The sequence below is a fragment of the Simochromis diagramma genome, unplaced genomic scaffold (genome assembly GCF_900408965.1).
Source record: "Simochromis diagramma unplaced genomic scaffold, fSimDia1.1 OVJJ01000297.1, whole genome shotgun sequence".
NCBI classification, from domain to species: domain Eukaryota; kingdom Metazoa; phylum Chordata; class Actinopteri; order Cichliformes; family Cichlidae; genus Simochromis; species Simochromis diagramma.
Window position 1 is genome coordinate 363790 of NW_024386796.1, and position 19495 is coordinate 383284.

The 19495-nt window shown below is 49.7% G+C and overlaps 1 long non-coding RNA gene across 1 annotated transcript; it reads left to right on the forward strand.

The window, feature by feature from the left end:
• Window positions 1-1877: 1877 nt before the first annotated feature.
• Window positions 1878-18450, forward strand: LOC120729310. Its single transcript, XR_005694885.1, has 2 exons — window positions 1878-2042; window positions 15372-18450. It is a non-coding gene; the product is annotated as an uncharacterized LOC120729310 (long non-coding RNA).
• The last annotated feature ends 1045 nt before the right edge of the window (window positions 18451-19495 follow it).

Genomic DNA, 19495 nt, shown 5'->3' on the forward strand with positions numbered 1-19495 from the left:
CCCGAATCGATTCGATCCACGATTCGATTTAATTCGATTCGATTCGATTTGAATCTGGGAAATTTTGACAGTCAGAAATATTATAATTCAGATCAGTACATTTACATATTTTTGTATCTATTAAAAGGAAGCTGACACACGCGAGACTTTATCAAAGGTGTGAGCGTCACAGCAGAGGCCTTTGTGTCAAAGTAGCTGAAGATAAAACACAGAAAAACATGAAGGTGATTTTCCTGGCCTGGATTTTATAAAAATAATCTGCAGTACATCAAAAACGAAAGAAAACCATTAATCAACACATGAACATCACCTCTGAAGTTACAGCGGTTTTATTACAGACACGGCTAAGCGTTTTGCATTTTGCTTAATTTTAAAAAGTTTAAATTTGTTCAGTATTGAACGGCAGAAATTAGGTTTACTTTTCGGAAGTAAGTAAAAGGGGAAAAAAATGTCGGCCGACAGCGCTGTAAACAATGGTAGACTGGTGCGTAACAAGCAAGCGAATAATGCAGAAAAGAGAGAGAGAGAGAGAGAGAGAGAGCTGTGCATGAAGTGTGATTTTTATCCTGTAAAGTCAGCAAAAGTCAGAGGGAATTCATGACGATGTTTATGTGAAGCGTAGTTTGGATCTTCTTTTGCTGCTGGTTCGGTCAATATTGTTTGGAGAGAGATAAAACTAACAGCCATATGATCAGCGCAAAAAGGGCGTAAACACACAGTGGACCGCGGATCAGAATCAGCAAGCTGTCGGCTTTCAGCCCCGACCGTGAGAAAGGCGACATCTCACTGATTCTGATCCGCGGGTCACGCTGTGTGTTTACGTCTTTGTGCAGAAGCCGTGTACCTGCTCTCATTTACTGTCTTAGCTGTTTGGTGGTTGTTGAAATTTTGTGATCTTTCACCTGAGATTCTGGCATTTCGGGCAAAATAAATTAATATTAAAAAATCGATTCAGGATTTTAATGAATCGATTTTACGTTATCCAAGCCAGAATCGATTTTAATCGATAAATCGATTATAAAAACCCAGCCCTAGTTTTAATGTGAGCCGCTCAGAGCCTGCAGCAGAGAGCCCGGTTTATCAGAGACCACTAATAACCACCGTGGCATAGCTGTTATCTCTGACTGGGCTTTTAGGATCCGCGGATCCAGCTAACGCAGAGGAAGCCTGGATATGTTGAACCTCCTCTGTAGCCACCCTCCTGAGAATGAGTGATAAATAAAAAAGCACACACAGCAAATTTCAGGGAGGTCTGTTGATCTTTGTTTTGTCCGACAGAAGAAAAACGTTCTTAAATGATTTTTATATATTTATATCAGTCTTACAAACTCTGCACACTTATCTTTTTTATGGCTGTTGACTGGCCAGAATTTCGACAGGTTGTGTGATGTCATGTGCTATTGTTTCTGGGTGGGGGGGTTGTATAACAAGATATTTTTCAAAATAAAAGCAGATGATCCCTGCTGTGTTACTTGGTCCATGTTTGTGATTCAGACCTCTGTTATAAATAATAAATGAATAAAACGTACAGTCAGTATTTAACACTCACCATATCTCCCTTCTTTAAATGCTTTTTCAGAAATATTGAATATTTTGATTGTTCGGAAGGTGTTTTAATATTAAATGTATTGATGATGCAATTAACAGATCCGAAATAAGACATAAATAATATAAAGTGAAAATAAAGAACATAAAATAAAGAAAAATAAATACAGAATAGAGGAAGTAGTGCATGTTTCAGGGCTGAGCAACCAGAACCGCTAACACAGGGACTTTAAATTGAGAGGGGGCGGGGCCAGCGGCTGCAGCCCCGCTCCGTGATAGGCTGCAGTAGTCTATTATGCTAATCAGAGGGCGTGGCCGTTTGCCGGAGACGCTGGCTGCTCGGAGACGGCTCATTGTGTCGTTTGGACCCGGACTTGCAGTAGTGCGTGCGCTCGCGCCGTGTGGTGGATTTACGGTGTAGCGGCGGAGCTGCGGGGTTCAGCGGCCGGGAAGAAGCAGCAGGAGGTCGGCGTGGATTACCGCAAAGAACTCAGGAGGTGAGCCGCCGCTTCTTCTGGGGTTTAACGCTGGGCGCACGGGGTGCGCGTGCGTGCTTGCTCGTCCGGTACCTACTGTCTGTGGGCGCACGCGCAGCAGGGAAGGGGACGCTCCTGTGCGTGCGACTGTGCTGCTGCTTTGATTGCCCGCCGTCAATCAGGCGGACGGGACGAGCACGCGCGGCGCGCACCCTCGGACCCTCGTTAACTCCAGTCACCTTCTCGCGCGAGCTCCAACTTCAGCTCCGCGCGGGGCTGGGTGTGCGCGTGTTTCCCGAACCTGCGCCGCAGGAGCGGAGCGCGTGCGTTCGGGTGGGCGTCTTTGTCCTCCGTATTTAAGGGCGCACACACCGCTGCGCGTGCGCTGGCGCGTGTGAGAGAGTTCCGATCGTCGTGTGGTGCGCAGCGGGAGCCGCGCAGGTGACTTTGAACCGATCAGTCCGATCACATGATCGATAGCTCCTGTCATGGATACTGTGTGTGTGAGAGAGAGACTGTGTGTGTGTGTGTGTGAGAGAGAGAGAGACTGTGTGTGTGTGTGTGTGTGTGTGTGTGTGTGTGTGTGTGTGTGTGTGTGTGTGTGTGTGTGTGAGAGAGAGAGACTGTGTGTGTGTGTGTGTGTGTGAGAGAGAGAGAGAGACTGTGTGTGTGTGTGTGAGAGAGAGAGAGACTGTGTGTGTGTGTGTGTGTGGTGTGGGGAGAGAGAGAGACTGTGTTGTGTGTGAGAGAGGGAGACTGTGTGTGTGTGGTGTGTGTGTGTGAGAGAGAGGAGAGACTGTGTGTGTGTGTGAGAGAGAGACTGTGTGTGTGTGTGTGTGAGAGAGAGAGACTGTGTGTGTGTGTGTGTGAGAGAGAGAGAGAGACTGTGTGTGTGTGTGTGAGAGAGAGACTGTGTGTGTGTGTGTGTGTGAGAGAGAGAGATGTGTGGGGTGGGGGAGAGAGAGAGAGACTGTGTGTGTGTGGGTGTGTGAGAGAGAGAGGGAGTGTGTGTGTGGTGGAGTGTGGGGAGGAGAGAGACTGTGTGTGGTGGGAGATGAGAGAGGAGACTGTGTGTGTGTGGTGTGTGTGGTGTGAGAGAGCAGAGGAACTGTGTGTGTGTGTGTGTGTGTGGTGGAGAGAGAGAGACTGTGTGTGTGTGTGTGTGTGAGAGAGAGAGAGAGACTGGTGTGTGTGGTGAGAGAGAGAGCGACTGTGTGGTGTGTGTGTGGTGTTGTTGAGAGAGAGACTGTGTGTGTGTGTGAGAGAGAGACTGTGTGTGTGTGTGTGTGTGTGTGAGAGAGAGAGAGAGACTGTGTGTGTGTGTGTGAGAGAGAGACTGTGTGTGTGTGTGGTGTGAGAGAGAGAGACTGTGTGTGTGTGTGTGTGTTGTGTTGTGTTTGTGTGTGGGAGAGAGAGGGAGACGTGGTGTGTGTGTGTGTGTGTGTGGGAGAGAGAGACTGTGTGTGAGGTGAGAGAGAGACGGTGTTTTGTTGTGAGGGATGTGTTGTGGTGGTGTCGTGTGTGTGTGTGAGAGAGAGAGAGACTGTGTGAGAGAGAGAGACTGTGTGTGTGTGTGAGAGAGAGACTGTGTGTGTGTTGTGTGTGTGTGGTGTGTGCGTGCGCGCGCGTGCGCGCGTGGGGTCTGGTTGAAGGTTTTTGTGGATCCAGATGATCAATATTAATCATCAGTGATGGTCAGTGAGGTGGTAGAATAGAAAAGCCTTTGTTGTCACTGTACTGATGTATTGATCTGAGTCAGTGAGATGTGATCGATGTGATCGATACTTTGTTGCTTCCTGTGATAAACAGAGTAAATCTGAAATAAATTGAATCTATTTCATTGTTTTAATTCTTGGCTTTACTTTCCTGATGTTTACTTTTTTTAATTAATGATTTATTTTGAATTTAAATGGTTTATTTTTATTCCTGAGTTTCAGTATTTTAACTATGATTCATTATTTTTCTGCTTGTTTTTGTATTTTTATGTCATATTTTTGTTTTAATACATTTAGCTGCACCTTTTTACTGTTTCTATTTGTCGGATTTGTTGCAAATCTCTGCAGGTGAATTTAATACCTGAAACTTTCAACCTGTGCTTTGAAGCTCTGCTGCATGTTCATGCGTTACCTACAGCAGGTATCATTTGGCCACGCCCCTCAGAGACCACAAATGCTCTCCCTTTGAGGCAGACAAGCATTTTAATATACGCTGTGGGGCCAAAAGTACCTGTCCAGGTGTAACTGGGTTGTTCAGGGGAGCGCTGTTCCACAAGAGGCGGTGTGTGTGTGTGTGTTTGTGTGTGCGTGGCTTCCAGATGTGTGCAGACCTGGAGGAGGCTGTTCTGTCTGTGGCTCACCTGTCTCGCTCCTGCAGTCACAGGTAAAGTCACCATGCAGGTCTGATGAACGTAGAGAGCAGCTGACACACTGCTGGCACCTCTGCTGGACGTCAGAAGGACTGCAGCTCAGTGACGTATTTGTTGTCATCTGCTTGCTTAGATAATTTTTTCTGTAATGAATCAAGCCCCGCCCCCTGGAAATCCTCCTGTGTGGCGCTGAGAAAGTGACGTCCTCTGATCAGACGTTTCAGGGATTTAAGGAGGAATTCTCAGAGTCAGTTGTCTGAAGGTTGTCTGTGAAATATCGAAATGAAACTGGCCTTTGCTCCTTGACGAGCGGCGTCCCGCCCGTAAATGGCTGATTATGATGCACGGAATCAGTAAAGTGGGCGTGGATAGATTTTGGCAGAAGGCGAGCGTGTCAGAGCCTCAGCAATCATGGCAGCGTTCACCGGTGCTGTGGTGGCTCGCGTTAGCGTTAATGAGCTAATCATAACGAGTTGATTATCTCCGCCATGAAGGGTGAGAACGCCGTGGCGGCCTGTGCGTCTGACGGCGGCTGCTTGATGTGACTTTAAACCCAGTCACAGCTGCTGCTGATGGCAGAGTTTCACCTGCAGCAGACAGCAGCTGGCCACGCCCCCAAAAACACTCATCCAGGATTAAGAACGGAGGCACTCTGACCTCACCCCGACCCGACTCTGAGCGGGTTGGCTGCGGTTTTGCCTGTGAGCGTTGAGGTCAAAGGTCACGTTTTCTTTGCTAAAGAAAGAAAGCGAGGAGAGTTACAGCAGCCGGCTGTGTGTGGCCACGATGACTTTCTAAAACGTGTCACAGACGCTGCTTCAGAGTCGGGCGTGTTTGGTTTCTACTCCAGGGACGGCCGGTCTCTGAGAGACGCTCACAGGTGGATTTGGGCCTGTTTATCTCAGAGCTGCATCACCTTCAGCAAGGCGCAGCTCGCAGGTGTGGCGGTGTGTTTCAGAGCGCAGGTTTGCAGGGGAATTCCACCTTAAATGCTTCAAACGGCGACCTGCGGGGCTTCCACCACATGACCTCTGACCTCTGAAACAATAAATGCACTCGCTGCCAGGTCGGCAGTCTGACTTTTCCCTTTGCACAGCATGCAGGGCGGCTGAAGCTGGAGCGAGGGAGGGAACGTGATGATGATGTCATCGTTTATTGTCTTTATTTTATTTCCACCTTTAAGCAAAGAAGCAAAGACGTGTTCCTTAAAAAGTCAGCTGAGCTGACTCTGCAGAGGCTGTGGGCACTGCCATGGATGAGCTGTGTGGACTGTCCCAGGAGAGGGAGGGTGTGATGTCAGGTGTGATGTCAGGTGTGATGTCAGGTGTGATGTCAGGTGTGATGTCAGGTGTGACGGCATGCTGTATTGAAAACGCGTCATGTGAGTTTATCTTCGGGCTTCGGGTCCAAGGGTTTCATCGCTCACGCTCTGCGGCCTGAGCGCTCCGTGCAGCGCGTGCAGCCGGCTGTTCTTTAACGACATCACACAAACCGGCGTGTGCTCCGACTCACACTCTCACACAGGAGGATCCTTCCTCTCTTCCTGCCCTCCTTCTTCCTCTCTCCTTCCTCCCTCTGACCTCCTTCAACCTCATTAGCAGAGAAACTCCACCAGGTTACATCAGACACACACACGCACACACACACACGCACACACACACACACGCATGCACACACGCACACACACACACACACACAGTAACACACACGCACACACACGCACACACACACACAGTAACACACACGCACACACACACACGCACACACACACACACAGTAACACACACGCACACAGTAGCACACACGCACACAGTAACACACACAGCACGCACACGCACGCACACACACACAGTAACACACAAAAAACACACACGCACGCACGCACACACACACACACACACACACGCACACACAGTAACACACACGCACACACACACAGTAACACACACACACAGTAACACACACGCACACGCACACACAGTAGCACACACAGTAACACACACACACACACACACACAGTAACGCACACACACACAGTAACACACGCACACGCACACACACACACACAACACACAGTAACACGCACAAGCCACACACAAGTAACACAACAACACGCCACACACAGTAGCACACACACGCATACACACACGCACGCACACACAGTAACACACACACGCACACACAGTAACACACACACGCACACACAGTAACACACACACGCAACAACACCACACACCCACACACACACATAACACACACACCAGTAAAACACAAACACAACACACACAGAACACAACACGCACCCACAGTAAAACACCCACACACACCACAACACGGTAAACACACACGCACACGCAACACAGTAGCAAACACATAAAACACAGAACACACAACACACACACACCACAGCTCACACAACAGTACACGCAACACGCACACACACAGTAACACACACACACACACACAGTAACGCACACAGTAACGCACACGCACACACACAGTAACGCACACAGTAACACACACGCACACGCACACACACACAGTAACACACACACACACAGTAACACACACGCACACACCACACACATAGCACACACACGCACACACACACTAACACACACACACAGTAACACACACAGTAACACACACACGCACACACAGTAACACACACACGCACACACACGCACACGCACACACACACAGTAACACACACACACACAGTAACACACCACATAACACACAACAAGCAACACACAAAACACTCCCTTCCTCCCTCCCCTAAAACCCCTCCCCCCCCCCTTCTCCTCTCCTGCCTCATCTCCTCCCTCCTCTCCTGCCTCCTCTCCTCCCTTCCCTTCTGCCTCCCCTCCCCTCCTCCCTCCTCTCCTCCCTCCTCTCCTCCATCCCCTCCTCTCCTGCCTCCTCTCCTCTCCTCCATCCTGCCTCCCTCCTCTCCTGCCTCCTCTCCTCCATCCTGCCTCCCTCCTCTCCTCCCTCCTCTCCTGCCTCCTCTCCTCCCTCCTCTCCTCCCTCCTCTCCTGCATCCTCCCTCCTCTCCTCCCTCCTCTCGTGTCGCGGTCCTTGTTACATGATGTAGACTATGATGTAACACCCTGAAAGCCTGCACAGGAAGTTGAGGGAGGGTCGTGCGTGTCGTCAGTTGAAGTTAAACATGGAGTGGTGTTTGCGCAGCAGGGTGGAGGCGATGCCCTTCATCGCTGCGCTGTACTTCCTGAGCATGTCTTCTGCTGCTGAGTGCTGCTTGGTCAGTTGAGAACGTAGACGTGCTCTCTCGATGGCGCCCGCCCTCTGCTGTCTCCGTCAGAAACTTCATGAAAACTTCAAGTTCACATTTTCCAGAGAGCTGCTTTCACTGTGGCTGAGAGCGCCCCCTGTGGCACAGGAAGTCTGCAGCTGTGGACGCTGTTATGTGATTGTGGTCTCAGAAATGTGGAAGCCACTCTCCGAATCTAGTGGTTTATTCCTCATGACCACAGGTGGAGGTAGGGCGGGGCTATATCATACCGTTCACGGTAACACCGGTGTAATGTTGGGCAACGATAGGAAAATGATATATCACGATAGAATATGGGTAAAATGCGCATGCGCAGTGCCTTTGTTTACATACCCACATGGCGGCGACGCAGAATGAGAAGAGCGAAAGTGGATCGTTGAATGAAACGGATGAACCTGAACTGGTTTGTAAAATGCTGCAGCTTCACTGGTGTGGAACTGGTTTAGCTTTCGTCCGTCAGATACACAACAAAGCACTATTTCTGGTAGCGCATGCTAGCGGGCCGTCGTTATTACCGTGTTGTTTGGAAAATATGGCGCACTTAAAATCAATCCTTTGATTTTTCTGACAGTCGACAGAGCCCCTTATAATCCCGTGTGCCTTATGTATGAACTCTGGTTGTGTTTACTGACCTGGAAACGATTTTATGTGCACGGCGCTCGAAAATCTGTCAAATGTTTCAGTACGACTTTGTTAAGCTACGAAGCCGCACCGCTTGATGGATTGTCGGAGCATTACGGCTATCGTAGGCGGAGCCTCGCGGAGTGATACGTACTGTGCTTCAACATAATATTACCGTATTGTGTGTGTATAACCTCTTTTTAAGTTGTGTGGATATTATACATGGTTATGCTGAGGATGTGTCGGCCAGTTTCCACTGGAAACGCCTTTTGGTTAAACTGTCAGCGAGGAATTTGCATTTGCACTGTTAAATTTTTATATAACTTTAATGCAGATAAACAGCTGCTTGTTTAAGTGAAAATACATTGATGTTTTGTTTTTGCACTAATAAAGTTCAGGAGTTGTAAAGTATTTTGTCTCGTGTCAGTTACATCATTATCGCAAATTTTCAAATGTATATGGTGATAAATATTTTTGGTCATCGCCCTGCTCTAGGTGGAGGTGTGCGTGTGCAGCGGATGCTGTGAGTGTGCGTGTTGGCTGCGTATCAGAAGCTGACCAAGCGTCATTCTGTAGCACGTCCTCAGAATTGTCTCGTTCTCTGCGGGTCTGAGCCCGGGTCGCGATGTCCGGCTCCGGGTTGCGATGTCCGGCTCCGGGTTGCGATGTCCGGCTCTGGGTCGCGATGTCCGGCTCCGGTTTGCGATGTCCGGCTCTGGGTTGCGATGTCCGGCTCCGGGTTGTGTGTGTGTTTTTGTGTTCTGTCTATCTGTGCTCTCACACACCTCCTCCCCCTGCTTCTCCTCCTTCTTATGTTATTGTACTGGTTCTGCTCGCCTGCACAGACCCCTCCCCCTCGCTCAGGTTGCGGGTAAATTGAACCTCAGAGATAAAGATAGATGAAATTTCTTTGGAGTGAGCGGCGGCCAACCTCAGTGCGTGTCCCGCTGCTTCTCTGTGATTTCGTTTGTCTGACCTTTACGTGCGGCGGGGGAGATCAGGAGACCGTAAAGAAGGAGATGAAGACAGCGGCGGTCCGCGGGAGCCAATGACAGCCTGTTTCTGACAGCTTCATGCTTCCTGTGCGTTTCCTCTGAGGCTTCAGCCAGACTGCAGAAGGAGATTTAAAGGTTCACTCACGCAGGCTCAAAGTTTCAGGTGACATTAGTGATAACAGTAGGATATTTATTTCCTGTTTCCAGAGAGACCTAGCAAAAGTCGGTCATGTGACACACTCGAGAGTGGACGCTAATGATCGCAGGTTTTTGCTTTTTGGGGTTCCTGATGATGGAAAATCAGCGTTTTTCCTTTCTGTCCATCAGAGGCACAGGCCACACCCACCTGTGCTCACACAGACTCTGTCCATAAGTGGCCCAGGTGTGGTCACGCTCCAGGAAACCCTGAAACGCTGCCGTGCACGTGCAGTTCTTATTTGTTTTACTGCAGAACAGCGACGGTGTCCTCGGATGAAAGTTTGGGCCTGTCTGTCTTTTTCGTGGAGTTCTGTGATGTCACTGAACAGGAAGCAGTCACAGGAGTGGCGAGGGTAGCGATGGCTCCTCGGCAGCGCTTCGCTTTCAGAGGCGGATAGTTTGAGCTGTATCAGCAGCTCCCTCACATCAGAGAACCCGATCACAGCGGCTGTGTTACTTAATCTGCAGCTGTCGGCGCCTGCGCCTCGGCAATGGCGGCACGTTGTAATTCACTGCTGAGCGACCGTGGCGTCCTCCGGCACGTTTCCTCTGGTTGTCCTGAGAGGCCAAACGCACTGCAACTTAATGAAAAACGCCACAGATATAAATACAGCACAACAGAAGTGTTTCTGAGGAGACATTAACGTGACGGACCAGGGCCCAACAGTAAACAGGCGCTAGCAAACATGCATCTGCGGTTACATGAGTGACAAAAACACACCTCCGAGTCTGTAGCTGTGTCCCAAAGCGTCGGCTGCATCCTCCCGAGGCCGCATTTGAAGGCCGATTACGTCACATCGACGCGACGAAGGCTGTCACAATTCGTCGGCTCCTTCAAATGCGTCCTTCATTTCCCCGAATTTGAAGGATGGGTCGGGTGTGTCCTTCGTGGCCCACCATATCCCAGAATTCATAGCGCGGCCCAGCCAAACTCCAGTTTCCGACAATGGTGGCCGCTACTAAGTTTTAAAATCACTCTTATTAATCTTTCTGGGTCACAAAATAAACTTTTAACATATTTTCAGGCGAGAATCTGTGTAAACTTCAAATATCTGCTCGGTTTATCGCATATTTGCAAAAGTGCGCCGACGTTTTCGGAGACGTCTGTTACCCACCAGCTCGATAGCAAGCTGGGGGTTCAAGGGTCACTCGAGCCGGCGAGAGCAGCGGACTCCCAGCTTCATCGTTTTCAGACGGTTTGGCTCACATCAAAGTTATTAGTTTATTAGATTAAATAAAACTTTATTAATCCATCGAGTGGGTTCCTCCGGGATTACACAGCTGAATAAACATCAAACGTCAAAGTGTGAGACGGTCGAGAGTTTACTCCAGTGTTATACTTTAGACAGCAAGGAGCAGACGGCGAGTTTATTAGACTCCACCGACACAGCGGTGACGCAGATCTGAAGGCAAGACCGTCCCATTTCACAGCCTCGCACTTCCGGCCTTCTCGGTCTTCGAAGGACCCGGCCCACGTAGACCGCGAAGGCGGGTCCTCCGAAGGATGCAGCCGACGTTTTGGGACACAGCTTGTGTGACCCCTACAGCTGGTCCGTCCTGTTATTGTGTCCCCAGAAACAGCTCCGTTCTGTTTTGGGCTTTTGCAGCGTTTTTGTCTTTGTTTCCTTAAACGTGGGTTTAAGGCCACCGTAGATTCCAGCTGCCGATGAAGACTCCGCTGTGGAGGAAAAACAGTTTCCTCTCAAAGTGAAGGAATTTGAAGCACCCGAGGTCAGAGCCGCCACCGCGCTCTGAAGGAACGCCATCGGCATCTGTTTCCACATTTTCTTGGCTCACCGTTCACAGTGAGGAGCGTAGGAGGCTCCGAAAGCAGGAAACCATCAGGCTGACCCGTGTGTGTGTGTGTGTGTGTGTGTGTGTGTGTGTGTGTGTGTGTGTGTGTGTGTGTGTGTGTGTGTGTGTGTGTGTGTGTGTGTGTTGGCTGACCTCCAGGCTACCAGGATCTACCCGCTGCCAGGCATGTGCAGGATGGCTGCAGCGTGTTTCACACTCCAGCTGTGTGTGCTTCTTTGTGTGTCTCTGAGTGTGTGTGTGTGTGTGTGTGTGTGTGTTAGGTGGCCTTTCATTGGTCGCCTCCTGCACTTTTTGTTGTGTCTTTATCCGTTTGATCCAGCAGATTCATCCGGTGACCTTTTCCCTGTCATTCAGACTGCACAAAACACAAAGACACACACACACACACACATGCGCACACAGAACAATGGGTGGATTAGCCCAGTTTTTGGTAATGCTGTGTTAATAGGCAGCAGATTACCTGGTTTTGCTGCAGGAAACAGAGACGTGTTTGTTCACGGGTAATGAGGCTTTCAGTTCAAACACTGAGACGGTCTTTATGTTTTATCAGCTGACCTCAGGTCAGCTTGTAACGACCCAAAACACAGAAGAATATCTGTGCCGTGTAAATAAAACATCATGTGAACAAGTGTAATATCAGAGTGCGATCGATGGAGTGATGTCACATGTTTATGTTTCCAACAATCACGTCTGATGGCGAGGACGTCAGCGCCCAATGATCATTTAGCATCTAAAAACACAGCGCTACTTTGAGTCTAATCAGGCTACCACTTGGTGAGGAGATGCTAGCGGCCGGTGAAACCCACACTTCAACACGAGACTCCGCCCAGCACTGGCAGAACGCTCGCCATGAGACAGGAAGAGGAAACGTTATAATCTTATTAACAAAAGATGAACGCGCCACACAGCTTTGCAGGCAGGAGACGTGTTTCCGTGTTTGTCCTGCTGCACAGTCACAGCGTCGCTGACCGAAATCGGGCTCTGGCTGCAGGACTGGAGTCTGCATGCACTGGATCATCACTCTGGGTTCTCGGCTAGCTTAGCGTGCAGATCACCAAAGAATCTTTGTAAGGACATAACTTAGTACAGTTACTGTTACTGCCTTCCTGAAAAATGTAATGTGTTTACAGTAATTTGCTACTTTGTTGCACCCAGTGCTTGTTTCAGTGAAAGGATGGAGACGATGTTCTTTGTGTTTGCATTAATAAATGATTCATAGATTCAATGAATTCATTTCATTAGTATTTGTTTGTTTTCCATCACCATAAATTTTCCTGGTATGAGTTTGAGGCTGCAGCAGTTTGGTTTTTAGTTCCTCTCAGTTTTTCTCAGCGGAGCCATGAGTGAGTGGCGTCCTGTCGATCTGCTGTGATCAGTAATCGTTAATATTAATTAACGTACGCCTGTTCTCTACATTTGCTTCTGTTTCCTTTACTGCTGGGTTGGAGCGTGAGGTCGGGTGGGGTTGGGTGAAGCTAAACAGACAGAGAGCAGACACAGCGAGCAGCTTTGGAGCGAGTCGCCGCTCGCTGTTTTCACAGTCGTTCTGAAGCGGCGCTGAAACACTGTTTATGAATTTATCCGGCTTAGAGCAGCTCTCTCCGCCCGGCTGCATCATCACACACACACAGGCTGAAGGTGAGCGGTCAGATTTAAAGCTGCTGCATGTGCAGGGTGCATGAACCCGCTGCAGTATCAGGATCTGTATCAGGCACCAGCTGTGACAGATGTGGCGGTTTCCCTGCTGGAAGATTTACACTTATTACCCCGGCGAGGCTGCAGAGAGAGAGCGAGCGTGAAGCGCTCCGGATTAGACCCGGCCTGTGTGAAACACTGCAGCACACCAGCACTTTACCCATAAGCAGCACTAAAGCAGAGAGGAATTATGGGAACTTTTTCTATCACGTATGATTTTGAAGAGTCCTTTAGTGTGAGCGTGGACTGCTGTCACACTCCCGGATGTGTGATGTGCTTCCGTGAAGCTATTCCTGCACATGAACTTCTCCCAGAGCTCCCACTGCTGGGAATACTCCCCGTGATCGAGGCAGGAGGTTACCTGCGCCGGGGCACTGGCGTGGAGGACTGAGTCTGATGGCGAGGAGGACGTGAGCGTGTGTGTGTGAGTAACAGCACGGGACTGCAACGAGCTGTGTGGGGCTCAGCACCGACACCGACAGGTCGGTGGTTGGAGCATCTCCGCGCTCGATGGCGTCCTCCTCGCGTGGTGCTTTTGTTGCTTGTGGAGGAAATCACTTCCTGTGTGTGTTCTGATTAGCGTTCTGTGGGATCGTTGGCTTTTGTCTGTTTGATGTGCAGCCAGCAGGACGTCTTTTTCCCGGGAAACCTGGTGCAGAACAAACAGAAGTGGGAGCGCTCCGGCTGATTTCTCCCACAGAACGGCGGCAAACAAATCACAATCAAATCTGACTGCAGAGTTTGCATGACGCAGGGACTTGAGCGCACTCCCCGTGGCTGCGCGTCACCGCTGCAGGATCTGCTCTTTCATTATTTTCTGCCGTCCTCCCCTCATTTCTCTCCTCCTTTAATTTTCTCCCTCGCTGCCTCGTGCTCCGTCTGAACTCGTCTCTCTTTTCGGCTCATTTGCTCAGACCTGTCGGCTGTCGCCGCCCATAACTCACCTCCCGTGCTCGCCGCGCAGAGGCTCAGTGCTCACATCTCTTTTATTTCCACGACGGCTGCGGCAGACCTCCACGCTCCCTCCGCCGATCCCGGCATCGCATCCATCCACATCTGGACCTCCCGCTGCCTCCGGAGGCCCGGAGCAGCCAGAGACGTGAGAGAGTCACCAATGTGGCCCCGAGTTAGATCATCCCGCTAACGGAGGGTCTTCATCAGGATAATGGACTCATCTCCTCCCTCACTGTCAGTAAAGCTCACGTCTATTCATATATGTCCAAGAGTTCTTCCGCTGATGCTCGTTTTCCTGAGGATCCGTTTGAGTGAAAGTCCAAAGTCTGCGTGTCGACGCTCGGATTCACCAACAGGAAGTGTCAGATCCCACGCTGCTCCTCTTTCCTGTGCTGAAGCTGTCTCAGCCTCCAGGATCACTGAGTCCTCTGCAGCACAGGCTGCAGAGGACTGCTGACTGCTGCGGTCGTCTCTGCTGCTTGTGTCAGAGGTGAAAGGTCACCGCAGCAGAGACTAAGCATAAAGGCAGGACAGCTGACATGTGACGGATATCAGCTAAACAAACACACATTCAGAAGTTACTACTATGAATTATAGTTATGAGTTGTAATTGTCAGAGAGGGTCAAAGGTCATGTTCCGGCGGCACTGATATTGTATCCTGCTGTTTTAGCCGTGGTCCTGCTGCTCCCAGTGGTCACTCGTGGCTTTGCAAAAAACCCAACAAACTCGCCTGAAGGAAACAGACAGCACTGAGCATGTGCAGAAGGCCACAGTGCAGGTGTTGAGTGCTCAGCTCCAGGTGAACTGGTGGTTTTTATGTTAACTGGTCAGATTGGTTTCCATATTCTTCTCCGTTTGAGCTTCACGTGAATCTGCAGCCAATCAGACGCCTGCTCCTGTCGGACTCTCTGCTTTATTGGACTCACCTTTCCAGGTGGAACCAGGTCTGGGAACGCCCCGGCTTCCTGCTCCTCCTGCTTCTCTGGTTGGTGCTTTGCTGGAGGGTGTAGCTCGTTTGGAGGCTTGGTGGTTGGATGATGTTGTTGGTCCTTTGTGTGTGCAGGTTTTTCTGAAGCAGTTTTCATGTCTTTGCTTTTTCCGAGTGTCCCACAGTGCTTCCAGGTATGTCCCGGCTCAGGTATGGAAAGGTGGATGAATGAGATGGAGTTCATGGATAACATAAAACTGGAGCAAATCTGATCCGGCTGTGTTGTTAGAGGGGTGTGACTCAGAGATATCCTGACTGGAACAGGGATCGAGCCCTCCTCTCTCTCTGGACCTGAACCCTCCGGCCGGCTGTGGTCAGATCTGCCGGTGTCCAGGTCTCAGGGACACCTGCGCCCCTCCCACAATGCACCTGGATGAAGACGAAAGGCCTGACCTCCTCCTCTCTCCCACTGTGTCTCAGCAGATCAGGATTAGTCAGGACTACATCTGGATCTGGACTTCTGCTACCTGGATTTGGGCCTTTCTGTGCTCTGATTGGCTCTGCCGAGAAGCTGCTCGTGATTGGACCACCTGAATTCGAGGTAAGTTAACCGGTGTGTACTAATGTCTTTAATGAAGCTGCCGCTGGAGCTGCACAGGGACATGCAGGGTGTTACTGTGTGTGTCATTAATAACATGATCAGCTGATAGTCACACAGGAGTGTGTGGAGCTTTAATCTCGCTGACTCTCGCCAGATGACCTCTGACCTGTGACATCACATGAATACAGACGTGTCCTGTCATACGTGCACTCCTGTGGTCCTTGTGAGGTCTTCCGTGCGTTGCAGGAAATAAAACTGCAGTCATGATCAGAAACAACTTTCATTTATGTCTTTGTGTTGACCTCTGACCTTTGACCTCTGCATACACAGAAACTGGCTTAAAGAACCGAGTACAGGAAATAGTCTGTTCCCTTGAAGAGAGACACACGCTGCAGATTTGACTTTGTTTTACTGAACCTGTGTGTGTGTGTGACGATAACAAACCGCTGTAAGAATTAATGAGTAAACACTGGAGGATGTGCAGAGTAAATGTGCCTCAGGGTGTGTGTGTGTTTGCCTCGAGGCAGTGCAGAGATCCCACGGGAAAACTGGAGGTTAAAGGCCTGCTTGAACTTGAAAACACACACACACACACACACACACACACACACACACACACACACACACACACAGATGAGATAGTACTCTAAAGAAGCTGATAAGGCCTCGACATGCCTCAGATAATAAATCCGCACACAGTCACAGTGTGAGCGAGGAAATCTGCTCGGAGCTTCTGATGGATGAGGGCTGAGATATCCGAGTGAAACGCCTGGAAGTTCGTTCGAAGGATGTTTGTGGAACACAAGAACTCGTTTTTTCCACTGAGCTGCAGTCTGGACGTTGTTATCAAAGTCGGAATTTCTTTGGAAAGCAAAGCTGCGACTGACAGTCGGGATATTTGAAGAGATCCAAGCGCGGTGAGGAAGTTGGGCTTCTTTTGGATGTTTCTTATAGTCGAAGGTTTTTGTGCAAAGGTTCAAATTTTAAGACGCACTGTTTAAAAGTGTCCAAATGTTTGTAGACAGCTGTTCCACTGACGTAAAACCAGGATTTGTGGGGACCTGACAGGAAAATATAAAAGTTTGACGTGTGAAGTCGATCAGCGGCGTTTTGATCTTGTGCTCACGCCGTCAGGTTTGCGTGTGCAGCTGCATAAATCTCTGAAAGGGTTTGTTCAGTGTCGGTCGGCGAGGACAGCGCTGCTTCACACGGGAGCGTTTGTGAAACTGCAGAAACTCATCGGCTCATTCACAAAAATGTCATTCAAGACAGTTTTTTAAAAAGCATTTTGTGGGGACGTTTGAGTGAAGCGGTGAGGTTGGAAAATGTGGATGGTGGGGACATTTGGATTGTGCCACACAATAAGAAGTTAACCCTAACTTGTGGTGATGAGTCCTGCAGGTTCCCACGTCACAGCGACACAGACGCGGGGCCGATTCATGGCTTCATTGTTATGGCGGTGCTCGGGGTCCTTGACCCAAACCCGACGCTCCTCTCAGACAGACGCTGTGACGGGGAAATGTTTGTGTTTGACGGAGCAGATGATGGCTCGCTGCAGCGCTGCGTTCGTTTGCAGAACTCACTCCTAAAGAGCCGTGCAGGGACCGGAAGCCAAGCTGACCCGCCGATAAGACAGTTTGGAGTTTGTTTTTTGCCAAATTTTGGTTTTACTGACAGCTTAAAGTCTCACTTTGCATGCTGCCACATAAAAACACTCCTCTGCAACCAAAACACCAAATGCTGCTTCGCTTCCCTCCTCTTCCTCCTCCTCTTCCTGGTGTCAGTGCGATGGAGTAACTGATGCCAAGCAGCTCCTTCATCTGACAGGTCACAGAACGCTCAGCAATCACTGATGGAATCGGTTTCACACCGCCCTCCTACGGGGGTGCTGGGACGCGTTTTGTCAGATATTAATTCCTGACGTCCGGCGTTGAGCCCGGCAGACCTGACGTTTCTGCTGCAGTGAAGCTGGAAACGCTCGATCAAGAGAAGCTTCGACTGAGACTTTTGTTGATTAATGAGCCGGGACGTCTCAGCAGAAAGCCCTCGATCATGGAAGAATGGGAACTGGCTAATACCTGGACCACCCAGGAAGTAATCCCCACTCACGCCAATTATTACTTATTGATGTTTTGGGCCCAATGAGAACCCCAGTCTCATCACCCCAGAGGTGATAAGTGACCGTGACACGGAGCAGACTTAACCAATCACTGCACAGTATGCAGTCAGCATTTATCTGATGGAGCCAATCCCAAACAACATATGGCTCTGTTTACGTTTGTGCTCCGATCCCAACAGGAGGAACGACCGGTTAGCTTCAGTCTGTGGAGATCGATCATCGATTACAGAGAGGAGGTGTGTGCGTGTGTGTGTGTGTGCGTGTACTCGTTGTACTGATGTTTCGGTGACACCGTTCCCAGTAACGTGAGTTATTGCTGACACAGAGGACGTCAGCATAGGAATCTCGGAGCGAGTCTCAGGAAGTCTTCCTCCCATACTTCTACCTTTCTGCTGCTGGCAGATAAAGGCTCCTCTCTCTGCTCGGGGATTAAGGCCAGCAGCGATTATCTGATCTTTGTCTTGCTGAGGGCCTGAGACTCCCAGCCCCCAATCACAACAGCACTGACAGTGCTCTCAAAGCCTGGCTCGACTCGCGGTGCTGAGGAAATGACCCAGTTAGAGCGAAATGTTGGGGGTCAGCTGACTGGGAACGCCGGCTCCAGGATGACTGTGTCAGCAGGAAAATCTCCAGTTATGATGGATGATGGTCCCTTCCCCTCCTTCACTCATGAACTCGATCTGTTTCTCAGCGTGTTTTATGTTAGTCAGGATTTCTGTGATTACGTGCTGACCTCTGACCTTTGACCCCTGACCTCCTGTGAAGTAAGGTTTTGCTTTTGTCTGTGTTTTTGTTTCATTTTGATAAGCCAGCTCATGAAGTCTGTTTCCTGCTGGTTTGAGGCAATAAAACTGTTGCTGTGGACGTGTCCTCGATTGTGAGACTTTGAATGGCTGCAGGATTAATCCTGTGTGTGTGTGAGCAGGTGGTGGTGGTGGTGTTGGGGTGGGGCTGCACGTCTGTCTTTGGATTAAATGTAAAAAGATTGGACCTCCTCCTCGGTCCCTCCTGTCTTTATCTGCCTGGCTGGAAAAAGGCTCTAGACCTCATGACCCCCTCGTGCCTCCGATGGTGTATGACTGTGTCTGTCCTTACCAGGGTCACGTGGCTACAGCCTTCCTGCTGTCAGTCATGGCCCCTGAGCACCAGGCAGCATGCCTGGTGGTTGGTGCTCCACTGAGGAGGTATAAGGCCAGCAGCAGCTGGTTATACCAGGTTATTCTTCAAGCAAGCTTTAATTGTCACATACACAATCATACAGAGTACAACATGTAGTAAATGGCCTGCATTTGTATAGAGGCGCTTTACACTACATTCAGTCATCCACCCCATAGTAGTGAAATGCTTGTGTCGGAGCTGCGGACAGGCTGGAGGCCATTCCAGGACTTGGTTTTAGCATGGGGGGTCTAGCCAGGCCCCTTACTGGATCCAGTAAGGGTCTGCGCTCCAAAGGTGTGTAGTCTTACCACTACAGCTTCTTCCTCTGGACACAGAGGAAGTGCAGCTGCTGGGCCTTCGTTACCAGGGTGATGGTGTTGTGGGTCAATTCATTTCAGTGTTATTTATAACAGTGTCACATCCACAACAACAGTCGCCTCAAGGCGCTTTATATTGTTTCATTTCATTTATTTATTTATTTCACACTTGGTCAACAGTTTCACAGTTAGTTCTTTCAGACAAACCAACCACACTTTCTGTCAGTAAAGCAACCACGTGTGAAAAGCAGCAGGAAGAAGAAAATATTCTTATTAACCCCGCCCCCTATCTACAATCCAACTTATATTGCAAGTGGGCACCAAAGTCAAGGAACAAACTAACATTAACATTTATCTCCGGTCCTAACAACACATTTACAATCAGAATATACCACTCCACATAGTAACAAGG